Raw genomic sequence first — 14,260 nt, forward strand, 5'->3', positions numbered from 1 at the left:
AAATGATATATCGTGATATATCAATATCAAGAAATATCTACAATATTTATGATATTTGTCAATATTTTAGATATATCTACGATATTTTCATATCAAACAATGTAAAATATCCCTAAAGAGATGGATATATCAATAAAGAGAGAGATATATCCACAATACATATCAAGAAATTGAGTATCGATAAACTCCCATATCCTGATTTTTTATACTATGGTTGGAACTAGGGGTGTCAACAGTCCGGTTCTGGTCCGGTTCTTAGTGTTATAAGAACCAAGACCCATTTAATTTTACAGTTTCTTCGGTTATGGTTCTGGTTCTTCACGGTTCTTAAAATTGTGGAACCATACCCATAACCATTGATTCCTAGTAGGTATTCCCGGTTTCGGTTCTTTATTTCAGTTCTTAAGAGATTCATTATTTACACGCATTTTTATTGGTTTTATTAAAAAAAATGTACTCAAAATACCAAAATACCGCACAACTTAAAAACCAAAATTATGGTAATTGATATTGATATTTTAAAATTTTACAGTAACTATCTAACATATTTAGTGGAATTCCGATATTCCGTTTGAATTGAGCTATGATCATATCGCCTCTTCTTTAATTCTTTTTATTTTGAAAATTTTTACCATCTTTTCATTTGAGTTTGATACGAACAATTGTATATCTATTAATGGTCATCGAGTTACCTGAGTAGATTATTGTCATGTTCAAGTTAGACTTACTTAGTTGTACTAGCTAATAGTTCAAGCTTGTTTTGCACTACGAGCTCGATTTCGAGCGCAAACTCAAGCTCAGTTATGCTCGTTTGAACTCGAATTCGAGTTTAAACTCAAAAAAAAAAAAAAGTCAACAACCAAGACTACAACTTCAAATTGAAGAGCATATTGTCTACTATGGAAAAAAAAAGTAAATAAACTTGCATAAACTATTTCATTACAATTCTATGTAAGCTCAGAGTACCAAACTAGTATAATAATATAATCCGGTACCTTTCTTCCTAAAAAAATACACTAATTTTAGCGTTTTCCTTCTAATTAAGATATCAGCAATGCATAGGGTTGTTAAAAAACAAACTGGGAAACCGAAAAACCAAACCGAACCGAGGTGAACCGGGTGAAATTAATGGTTTTTTACTTCCTCGGTTCAGTTGGAGGTTTTCAAAAGGCAAAACCTACTGGTTAGGTCCAATTTTTTTAATTTGGGGGTTCGGTTAACCGAACCAAATCGGGTGCTATATATATATATATAAACTTTAGAGTTTTTTTATTATAATTTTTTTTTAGCTAAATGGTTCATGTTACTGAGCACTTGAATACTTGCTTCCTATGATTGGTGTTATAACTTGTCAACATGTCTGAATTGACACCAATACTATTCAATATATTTATTAAAATTTACTTGGCTAGTGATCAGTAGGCCTATATATAGGGTTCGATTTGAAGCTTGGAAGGCCCAAACTGAAAACCGGATTGAACATTCGGTTCGGTTTCACCTTAGTTTTTATTCAAATTTGGTTTGGTTCGGTCTATGGTTTCTATAGGAACCGATAGAAACCGGACCGAGAACGATAGCCCTAGCAATGCAAGCAAGACTACATCACTTTCACTAAAAACCTACAACAATACACAAGAATATATCACTTGAACTGTCGAACACAAAAGTTCCCCGATCAACCTTGTTCAATTTCTGATCGACTTCCGTTACCCTTGGTCATAGCCTAACTGACCAACATAGTCAAAGCTTCACATGTCTCAATTTTCGTGACTTTGTTATTTTTCCCCCTTATAGTATCACTTATGGTGGATGATTTTTCGTAATATTTGTTGCGAGAAATAAAATGAAACAAATGGTGGCGAATATGAGTATATTGTGTGGATTTTTATAAGAAAGACAACTCTAAGGCTAAGTCCAATGGTTTGGTGTAGCAAAACACCAAACCACAATAGCACAGTGGATACCGTTAGTAGGATAGCGAAATCAAACCCAATGGTTTATTTTTTCACCCGCCAGTATCACTGGCGTACAGCCCAAAATATTTAATATAATATCGACTTTTGTTACCCACCATCAGCAGTGGCAGCCAAGAGATAAAAAAAAAATTTTTTTTTGTACGCCACTCCCACAGGCGTGTAGCTAATTATCTCCCAATTTTACCCTTTCAGGAAAAAAAACACTTTAAACACAAAAAAAAGGATAGTAGGATAGAATGGTAATTGCATAAATTAAGTTATTAAAAAAACAAAAAAATAGGAATCGATTCTAACCGCTATTGGGAGTGGCGGGTGGAAAATAATAATGGAATTCTAACCGCCATTGGGAGTGGCGTGTAGGTTATTATTTGAATTAAATCAAATTTCTAACCGCCACTGGCTATGGCGTGCAGACTTATTTGGATTATTTTTTGTTGGCTGCCACTGGCTATGGCGTACAGAGCATATGCTATAACGTTAAAATTGACTGTATAAATAGAGAAATTTATAAAGATAACGTTGGCGGTATAACGTTTTAACGTATCATTGGATCACATTTTACGTGAAATTTGGTGTTTTGCCGCACCATTGGACTTAGCCTAAGTGGCGAAACAATTGTTATCAAACACACATCTTATATTTAAAATTTAATCAGTTAACCTGCTATGTCGAAAATACAAATCCAAATTCAATAGTCTTAAAAAATATATTACTAAAATTACCAAAAAAAGAGAGAATGTATTACTAAATTTTTAACATTTTGGAAGACCTTTATCATTTTGCTCTCCATTTATTTACTCATTATTATATATTAATGTGACTAGTATATCGGTGGACATTATTATGCCTTTTAATAAATATATGATAAAAATTAGTAGGAATAAGGTACTTGCATTTTAGACTTGTATTTTTAAATTTATTATTATTATTATTTTGGTTATGCATAGCTTTATGTTTTTATCAAAAGAAATTATAAAAAAAAAAAACGTTTTAGTCATAATTTGGGGCAATTCACAAATTTGGTGTTGCAAAGGTGCACAAGTGTACAATCAGTCCGGTTCTTAAGCGGACATGAGAGAGAAATGAGCCAAATCAGCTTTGTGGCATAATTTTTATAGTTAGTAGATCCCGCAGGTACGAAAAAGAGAAAAAAGAAAATAAACTAAAAGAATAAAAAACGAGATTCACAAGTTCTTCTCCAAACAACACTTCGTCAGTTCGTCTTTCCCAAGTCCCCAACAGTTTCACCCATCTAAAAAAAAAAAATAGTTTCACCCAAAAAAAATTGTGCTATTATTTTGAGCTAGTGCTCAGAACTTATCTAGAAAAAAAAAAAAACCCCACGCTCAGAGCCCATACTCAGAACTTATCTATAAAAAAGCCCACGCTCAGAGCCCATGCTCAGAGCTTATCTACAAAAAAGCCCACGCTCAGAGCTTATCTACCATAAAGCCCACGCTCAGAGCCCATGCTCAAAGCTTACAGACCTACAAGTAAAATCAATATCAATTGCGCACATGTTTTGCGAGTCAAACAACTTCCACCAACTTTATTCCACGATTAGACAGTTCTCCCGACAGTTCTCCAATTTCATCCCACTTGGACAGTTCTCCCGCCAGTTCTCCAACTTCATCCCACAATTGGACAGTTCTCCCGCCAGTTCTCTAACTTCATCCCATGATTGGATAGTTCTCCCGCTAGTTCTCCAACTTCATCCCATGATTGGACAATTCTCCCGCCAATTCTCCAACTTCATCCCATGATTGGACAGTTCTCCCGCCAGTTTTCCAACTTCATCCCACGATTGGAATATTGGAGAACGAGGAAGTAACTATCACCAATCCTACCTATAAAATCCAACTTTCGTCATTTTTCCAGAACTACGCCATCGAGACTTGATCCCAAGCAATACATTTAGGTACGTAGGCAACTTCACACTGAAGTCTAGTGTCATCTTTCCCCAACAACCATCTCTTTCACCATCTCCAAAAACATTACTTCCAACCCTCAACTGGTGTGTTTTGGCAAATTTTGCCGAAACATATTTGGCGTCGTCTGTGCTCCTACCCTCAACTACAAAACAAAAGTTACGTCAATGGCTTCTCGAAAAACAAACAACAGTGAAAGTATCCCTTTTACCGCACAAGTTTAGCACTCCCCTTCTGTTGGGAATTCACTTTCCAAGTCCGATGGTCCTCGGCCATCTGCGACTGAGAGAGTGGGTATCCATGTATCCGATCCATCAACTCAGGTCGACCGTCGTCTCCGACAATTGGAGAGCAAGAATAACAATCTGAAGAAACAGTTGCGTCAACTTCTCGAAGATGATTCAGGGTCCACGGCAAAAAGTGTTTGGGATCGTTTGAACACTGAAGCATCTCTATCAAAGACTCCAAGTACAAACTCCTACACCAAGAGAAACCGTGCGAGTCGCTTACGAAAAGTTTCGCGCAAACAGAATGTGCAACGCGGAAAGCCTATACTTCCTAGTGTAATCGTAAGTGAATCCACAAACTCCTCTGCTGACCTTGATGCCGACCACCTTATGAGGGATCACTAACTCACAAAAGATCTCATGATGAAAACTGGTTTAGCCGATTTGAACCGTACTAAGGGAGATCGGCAAAATATCCATATAAGTCGGAAAGGTAAACTACCCAACCAACGAAAAACCAATGAAGTTCCTACCCCAAGCTCTAGAAAGGGTAGGCAAGCCACTGCAAGTCCTCATTGCAACAGCAGTATGTGCCGATCTCGATAGCAGCACTATTCACCAAGCAGTTCCAGTTCACAACCTAATCGCTCAAGTTGTAGTCCCAATCCAAGAGCTCATTGTCGGCCGAAATATGTTGACAATGGTAGCGATGGAGATGGAGACTCACTTGCAACAGGTCAAGAAAATAGTTGTGACAGTCTAGCACTCCGTCTGTATTCTACCGATGTTCACCACAGGAGATGAAGGAACCGATCTCCACTCTGGCTCGGTCACCTTCTCCTGCATGGACGGGTCGACGAGAACTCACTCCACCTCCTCTGAAGAAATCTTGGCCAAAACGTCCACAATTCGGTCGGGACCATCGTCGAGAGAATGTTCCATTTTTTGAACGACCTCTCCATGAGATGATACTGAAAGCTGTTAATGATAAGAAGTCTCGAGGAAGCAAAATTCGAAATCTCGCTATAGAGAGTGGTATCGATTCTCCCTTCTCTCTCCGAATCCAAACAACTGTTCATCACAAGGACTTCAAGCAGCCAGAATTTGAAAAGTATGATGAGATTGATGGAGATCCTTTGATGCATCTTGTTAATTACAGAAACAAGATGATCTTGTGGACTTTCGACGATGCTCTTCTTTGCAAGTTATTCTTGTCCACACTCATTGGAATTGAGTCGATGAGCTGGTTTAACATGCTTACAATTTTACTAATCTTGCAATGCGAATAGCACTTGACTTGGGGGCGACAAAGATCGAGTTATTCACTGACTCAAAGCTTGTTGCGAATCAATTTGGCGGATCTTTTGTTGCTCGAAATGATAGGATGGCTGCATATGTTCGGAAAATGCATGAGCTATCCATTCATTTCAAATCCATTGTAGTTCACCAACACTCTCACAATGATAATCGTCACGCCGATGCCTTAGCCTATCTTTCTGCCGCAGTTGATGTTAACAATGAAAGAAAAATCTTTATTGATTTCCGACCTTTTCCAAGCATAACTGTTATAGAAGAACATGTTCAAAACTTATATATTTCTCATCTATGCTATTTCTAGACGACATCTCGGAATTTTGAATTCGAGCAAGTAAATGCCGTAACAACAAAGAAAAGAAAGAGAGAAGAGCTAGCTCAATCGGCCAGCACAAGTTTAGAATCTCACTCAGAGGAAGCAGCTCAAGAAGATTTAGCCGACCATCAAGATTTGGTTGATCATCATTTTGAGAGTGATTCTCCACTCACAAAGGATGCTGACCAAAGCAATGTTGATATGGAAGATGAGTCCCATGAAGCAGATAATTATCCAGAAGTACCACATTTGGATCTCCAATCTATCGACGGTGATTCTTCACCAGATGATTGGAGACCTACTTATTTAGAATTTCTGCAACATGGAACTCTACCTGAGGATTCGTCACTTTCTTACAAAATTAAGAGAAATGCCTGGGAATTTGTCATAATTCCAAATTCTAAAGGCAAGCTCCTACTTTATAGGAAAGCAAACAATTTCAGTCCTCTTCTCAGATGTCTTTCCAAAGATCATGGTTATCTAGTTCTCAAAGAAATACACTCCAGATTTTGTGGAAACCATTCTGGGGGACGTAGTCTTGCACATAAAGCCATAACTCAAGGATACTGGTGGCCTAGTATGCAAAGACACTCAGCGGAATTTGCCCAAAAATGTATACCATGTCAAAAACATGCAAATATGGGCAAACTTCCAGCAACGGAACTCTACCCAATTCTAAGCCCTTGGCCTTTTGCGAAATGGGGATTGGATATTGTAGGACCCCTACCAAAGGCTCCTGGAAGTGTACAATTCTTATTGGTTGCGACTGATTATTTCACTAAATGTGTAGAAGCTCAACTGCTTGTTAACATCTTAGCAATAGATGTACGGCGTTTCTTATGGAAAGACATCGTTTGTCGCTTTGGAATTCCATCTAACATCGTCTCTGACAACGGTAAACAATTTGATGTGGAAGAAATTCACAAATTTTGCGCCTCACTAAAAATTCAACATAATTTCTCCGAACCATATTATCCACAAGCAAATGGACAAGTAGAAGCAACCAATAAGACGATTCTCTCGACTTTGAAGAAGAAGGTTAATGAAGCAAAAGGAAATTGGGTTAAAGAGTTGCCAGCAGTGCTTTGGGCTTATCGCACTACTCCAAAGCATTCTACTAATCTTTCCCCTTTCAACCTAGCTTATGGCATGGATGCTGTCCTCCCGATAGAATTAATTGCACCAACTATAAAGACAGAAGCAGTACAAACTGGCAACAATGATGCTGCTCTAACTTTGGTGGCAGACTCAATTGATAAAACTCGAGAAGAAGCTTTACAATGTCTAATAAAATATCAGGCATACATGAAACGCAAATATAATAGAAAGCTTTGCCTCAAGAGTTTTGAACCAGAAGATTGGGTACTTAGCCGAAAACAGAAGCTCCTTGAATCTGGAAAGCTGTTAGAGAATTGGGAAAGACCTTTCATCATTGATAGGCCAACATCTACATGGTTTTATTTCCTTCGTCGAATCACTGGAGAAAAATTTGCCAAGCCATGGAATGTTTTTCATTTGAAAAAGTTTTATCGTTGAATGTTTTGTTTTTCATTCATTGTAATCATTTCATAATTCAATAAAATTCGATCCATCTTTCGTTTTAACTAGGGATCAAATATCCCAAACTTTATTATCATTACACTATGGGGGCGGCAACCCCAAATTTCATTACGTTATCATTACACTTTAGGGGCGGAGACACCCCAAATTTCATTATGTTATCATTACACTATGGGGGTGGCGACACCCCAAATTTCATTACGTTATCATTACACTATGGAGGTGGCGACACCCCAAATTTCATTATGTTATCATTAAACTATGGGGGCGGCTGACACTTCCTCTTTTTGTGTGTGTAGATGAGATGATGATCGTTGAACAAATAGAGAAGCGTATCAAAACCTAATTATCCCTCAATAAGTAAAGGATGAGTAGGGTATCGTTTCACTTTTAAGTGTATGTTATGTGAAGGACAGGACTGGAAAGGGGGTTTGAGGGATTAAAAACTAATATTGTAGAGATTGTAGATTCTAATGCTAAACTAAGCTAAACTAACTAAACTGTTGAGAATTTATAAGAGAGGGATTCAAGAGATTAGAATCCACCAATACTTTTGATCTATGACCTTCCTGCTTCATGGTTGTTCTTACAAGTAGACTACAATTAGGCAATCGAGCGAAAGTGCCGATGCCCCTTTGGATGAAACATCGTTAACAATTAACTCTACTTAAGGTTGTTCCTATGTTTATGCTATTAATATCTTCTTTCCTTTTATGTAAGCTCGGGCAGCCATTCAATGTATTACCAAGAGGGCATCAAATATCTGATCGATGAAAGGCAATGGAAAATGATCTTTCCTCGATGCGCTATTCAACTTCCTATAATCAATGCAAACTCTCCATCCAGTCTGAATCCTGGTTGGAATCAACTCATTGTTCTCATTCTCGATTACTATGGTTCCGGACTTCTTCGGCACATCTTGAATTGGACTAACCCATTGACTATCAGAAATAGGGTAGATAATGCTGGCATCAACTTTCTTGCCTGACCTCAGAGTGGTGACAGCATTAACTTGTTCATGAGTAATCTCCGTGTTATCTACTTGCAGGACACCTCTTCCTTTTCGGATTTGGCTCGGCCGGCTTGTAATGTTCCTTTTGATCTCTCTGTCAAGGCGGCGATTTGCCCTATCCGCCTTGAATGACACTAAAGTTATTCTCCAACTTCGGGTTCTTTGATTTGTCCGTTTCAGCTCATTGACAATGGTGGTGATAGCTTCTTCCGGATGTGGGATAACCGCTTTGCTCGACCGAAAGTAGGGGCAATATATCCACTCATAAGATCCGTACTAACTCTCTGTTTGTGTTGGCTTGGTATTCTTTGGTTCCGTATGATCGCTGATTTACGTATGGTTCTTTGGCGGTTTTGGAACCGATCATCGGTTATTCTGAACCGATTTGATCGATTCTCAAATCTCGGAGGAAAATTCCTCCGATTTGTATTTTGTGGCTTCCAATAATTCGTCCCCCGATTGAACTGGTTATTTCTTCCTAAAGAGTTGATACTACATGCCTCCTCGCATTAGTATCCGGATAATCTGAACACTCTTCAGATGGTATGGCCTTCATCGAACATAGCTCACAAATGGTATAACAAGGCTTGACGGGCGAGGTTTAGCTTGGAAATTGTTTGGTTTTGGAGGATTCATGGAGAACCGATCAAACTTCTTGTTCAGATTTTCAAGTCCCGTTGATAGGCTTGCCATAATTGATAGCATTGCTTGATTTGGGTCTTCTTGAATTTGGTTGCCAAATTTCTTCGGCATCCCCTCCACTCTAGCTACGTCCTCGTTGCTAGTACTCCATTGTTGAGTGTCTTGACTAAATTCTCAAGAAAGTTGTAGAAGCTTCCTCTCCATCTAATGATGTAAACTTACCTTGATGCATTGATCAGATCATCCGCTTGTTCATAGTAGAAAGTCCTCGAAGAAAAAATGAGCCAAGTGTGCTCTTTATCATAACCATGATGTGGACATGAGACTAGCAGATTATTGAATTTCTCCCAAATTTTGATGATATTCTTCATCCACCTTCCCTTTGAAATTGCCGATGGGCTGCATGGCATCCGTCTTTTCAGGGTAGAACTGGTTCATAAACTTTGTTCTCAACTTCTCCCGGTTGTTGATTGAATTGATCGGTCGGGCAGCTTAACCATTCGGATGCTTTACCTTCGGTGACAAAGTGGAAAAAGAATTAACTTGATACTCTCATCACCGGATATTCGGTTCTTGAAAGTTCGAGGATCGATAGAAATTTGTTCATGTGAACATAAAAATTCAACATTAATGCAACCATTGAACTTTGGAAGCATAGAGATTACTGATGCTCTAAGTTCAAACTGATTAGCTTCTGTCTCTGGAAAAACAATACTGCTGGGTGGGTCTCCAATGATTGGTGAATAGAAATCGCTCAGCTTCTTCCTCTGTTGTGCTTGCATGGGTGGGATAGCTTCAGGATTATTGGTGTCCAAAACACCTCTATCATTGTGTGCGGCCATTGTATCAATCTCGTCTAGTATTCTTGTGAGTCGGTTGTTAAACCTTGTCCACTGTTGTGTTCTTACTGGACGATGATATGGACGACGGGGCATACACTAGAAAATTCTATGCGAAAATAACAATAAACTATCCTACTATGCAACTATTCTAAATTATACTAGAATGTAAAACTACTTTTCTTCAACTGGGTTGGGCTTTGCAGCTAGTACTCCCGTTGTCTAAAGTCGCTCTTCTAGGGTTATGGTGAATCACTTGGATTGCTTAAGTACCACTTTGCTACGCATCGATAGTCCGTTTGTCAAGATTCGCACAAGAAACACTAGAGTTTGATTTTTCATTTGTGTTGGCTTTACAACTTCAATTGTTGAAAAGGTCCTAAATGCAATTATACTAGAAAGCAATAAAACTAAACTATGATGCAACTATACTAAGAAAGCAATAAAAAGAATGAAGATTCGACTAACCTGGATGGTAGATCTTGTCTTCGAGATGTCCTTCAAGCTTCTTTCTTTCTTAAAAGGATGGATGATGCGACAAAAATTACCTCAAGATCCAAAATTCTAATCTTGAAAGAAAACGTTAAACATAGACAACTTAAAACGGCAGCGGTGCCATTGACACTACCTCTTTCAGGGCTACAATTAATTATATCCCCGGCAGCGGCGCCATTGACACTACCTCTTTTTGTGTGTGTAGATGAGATGATGATCGTTGAACAAATAGAGAAGCGTATCAAAACCTAATTATCCCTCAATAAGTAAAGGATGAGTAGGGTATCGTTCCACTTTTAAGTGTATGTTATGTGAAGGACGAGATTTGGAAAAGGGGTTGAGGGATTAAAACTAATATTGTAGAGATTGTAGATTCTAATGCTAAACTAAGCTAAACTAACTAAACTGTTGAGAATTTATAAGAGATGGAATTCAAGAGATTAGAATCCACCAATACTTTTGATCTATGACACCTTCGCTTCATGGTTGTTCTTACAAGTAGACTACAATTAATTAGGGCAATCGAAATGAAGTGCCGATGCCCTCTTGACGAAACATCGTTAACAATTAACTCTACTTAAGGTTGTTCCTATGTTTATGCTATTAATATCTTCTTTCCTTTTATGTAAGCTTCGGGCAGCCATTCAATGTATTACCAAGAGCAACATCAAGGAGTACTTTCTAATAGTATGCCATTCAATGAATCACCACTTAAGGCAAACACAAAGAATACTTCCCCTAGGCAGCCACTCCCTGAGCTACCCCTTCTAAGGCAACACAAAGAATACTTCCCTAACTCTAAAGAACTATACTCCTAGAAGAAAAGTAAAGAACACTAGCATGATATTAATATTGCAAAACATAAACCCTATTCTATACTTCCATCCCCTGGTGTGGGCAATGGAACTAATAACTACAAACATAAAGAACTAACCTGATTGAAGAACACCATGAACCAGAAGAATCATTAAACCTTAAGCACTGGCTTCATCTTCTCCCTTGAAGGAGAAGATTAGCCTTCCATAAAGAAGGAAGAACAAGAAGAAGAAGAGTTGAAGAACATAAGACTAGAAAGACTAATTTATTAAGACTCACTAGTTAAAACCGATCTTTTATTATTAATCTCTCTCAAAGTTCCGAGACAAGAATATAAGTGAATTGGCCAATTACATGAGGCACTTAGGTCCTCTATTTATAGGGTTACAATGAGCTCTAGAAGCATTCCAAACCGCCATTTGTTTCCTAATACAAATAGACTTCTTCCCAGAGTCCGACTTCGCCTTCAAAACCGAGAAGGAATTGGCTACAAGAAATCGATTCATGCGTCTGACGCATTATTCATCGTCCCAGACTTAATCAATGCGTATGGACGCCAATTTATCGTCCCCAGACGCACTCAATCGCCTGGGCGCCGATACATCGTCCCCGCACGCATAAGCCGATTTTCTCTCTTCGCTTTCTATCCTTCTATCCTCTTTTATGGCTTTGGTCAAAACAACTAATCCTTTGGCCTTGGGCTTCCAAATAGACTTTAAAATAGGTCCAAGTCGCATCTTTAACAACTCCAATTCCTTGGCCTTCTCCATGATTGTCCACGGGCCTCCCATGTGATCCTTAATGCTCTGAATTGCTTCGTTTTACCCCATTTTCTCTAATATTCTACAAAACTCTCTTTTTCACCTGTAGAATCTTAAAACACAACTTATAAACACTATTAGTCCACTAAGATGGCTAAACAAGAGGCATAATCGAGGGTTAAATAGCACTTTTTGAGCACTTATCAGCGGCGACACCCTAAATTTTATTATGTTATCATTAAACTATGGGGGCAGCGATACCCAAATTTTATTATGTTATCATTACACTTTGAGGGCGGCGACACCCCAAATTTTATTATGTTATCATTATATTATGGGGGTGGCAACACCCTAATTACGTTATCCTTAATACTTATATCTATTTTGCCGACCTACCTCAAGGCCAGATTACCTAACTCTTATATATTTTGACCGACCCCTTATATTTCGATCTATTCTGATAGATAAAATCCAAATATCATGAATACAGTGGAAAAAATAAACATAATCAAGAAAGAAAAAACCGTAACCTAACCTCACATCATCCTAACAATAAAAAACAAAAACTTCACTCAAGAAGTTGCGGCATAATGCTATCCTCCACTGGAACTGGAACACCTTTTAGATCCAACGGTGATACATCTTCCAACTTCCTATAACACATAGTATAATAATCTGACAGCTGCTGCAATTTTTCTCGTTTATCAGAATCTCTCGATTTCCAAAGTCCAACACTTGCCGATGCTTCACGCAACAACGCCCCAGATTTCTTAGTTTCAACTGCATGCTTCTCAATCATATCATCCTTCTCTTCACACCCAACCCTAAAATTTTCTACCCTCTCATGATATTCATCTAACTCCTTCTTCAAAAATGCATTCTCTTCAAATAGTACCTTGTAGTCTCCTCTAATCCCCTCAGCCTCGCAAACTTGTTTAGCAAATTCCAATTTCTCACATTTTAAAATCTCAACTTCATTACTCAAAACCTTCTGCTCCCTGAGAACAACAATTTCTTGATTCTGTTTCAACAATTCAGCTTTCATGATATTCATTTTCATCTCATAGTCGTGCAAAACTACTTTATTTCTCATAAGTACTCTTCTCATACGTTCATTCTCCTGAAAGATGAGCTCTCTTTCCTTCCAAATATTTCTCAATCTCGCATATTCACTGGTTTTAATTTTATAATTTTCTTTAGCTTCTAAGATTTCTTTAGCACAATCCCCAAGCTTCGACGCCTAAGAGAACAAAAATAATGTGTTGCTAAAAAAAAAAAAAAAAACACACACACACACACACACACAAAATTACCTCTGCAAGCTTTGAATTCAACATATTAATGGTTTTTACAAAATCTACACTTCATTGATAATCCAAACACAATAACTATGTATCTGAAATATTAAACATAATAATTTAAAATAAAAATATATAATAATTAGTAAATACAACAAAAAATAACTATTCAACATCTAACCTTCAATTGCCAAGGCTTGCACGAGTGATGAGCACAAGTGTTACAAAACTGCCGCTCATCCCTGGCTGCAATGAGCCAACAATAGTAGACACTTTAGAATTTGTACCAACAATCGTTGACACTTCTGTTGACACACCTGCATCGGTCTCAACAGCACAAGTCGGCAATCCAACATTAGTGCAAACAACAGTTGATACTAAACTCGAAACACCAGCATCGGTGCCAACAACAGGTATTGGAACTTTAACATTACTTCCACCAAAAGGAGTTGGCACTCCAAAATTGATCCTGACAACAAAAGTTGAACCAATTGTATCTCCACCATAGCCAACTTTTGCCATCTACATTAACAAAAGAAAAAATTAAACAATCAATAACGAAAATAATTCTAAATCACAAAAACAAGATCAACACTAACATCAAGTTCAGATATACTGTTAGTCATCGCTTCCCCACCGATATCATCATCACCATCAATATCATGCACATCAGTAGTTTTTTGTGCCTGAAGACAAAATACATGTTATAATGAAACATCATTCCAAAACATATTATAGGTATTACATATATAATATTTTAAAAAGAAATATTATATACATACCATTTCTCGACTCTCAATCCCTTCCTCAATTTTACTTGAGTTATCCCCATTTTTCTTTCCTTTTTTTTTTCGACGCTTCTTTTTCTTCTTTCTAATATTTTCTTGTCCACTATCCTCAGAATCATCTCCTTCTACTTCTTTGTCATCTTCACTGCTATCATCTACAATAACATTTTTTTTCTTCTTTGAGCCACAGTAAGGTGCTAATTCCCTAGGCTCATTAAGCAATCTAGTTTCTATATCATGATAATAATCTACAATATCGTTTAGAAACGACAGATCATAGATATCTGC

Source organism: Coptis chinensis, chromosome 2 (genome assembly GCF_015680905.1).
Source record: "Coptis chinensis isolate HL-2020 chromosome 2, ASM1568090v1, whole genome shotgun sequence".
NCBI classification, from domain to species: Eukaryota; Viridiplantae; Streptophyta; class Magnoliopsida; order Ranunculales; family Ranunculaceae; genus Coptis; species Coptis chinensis.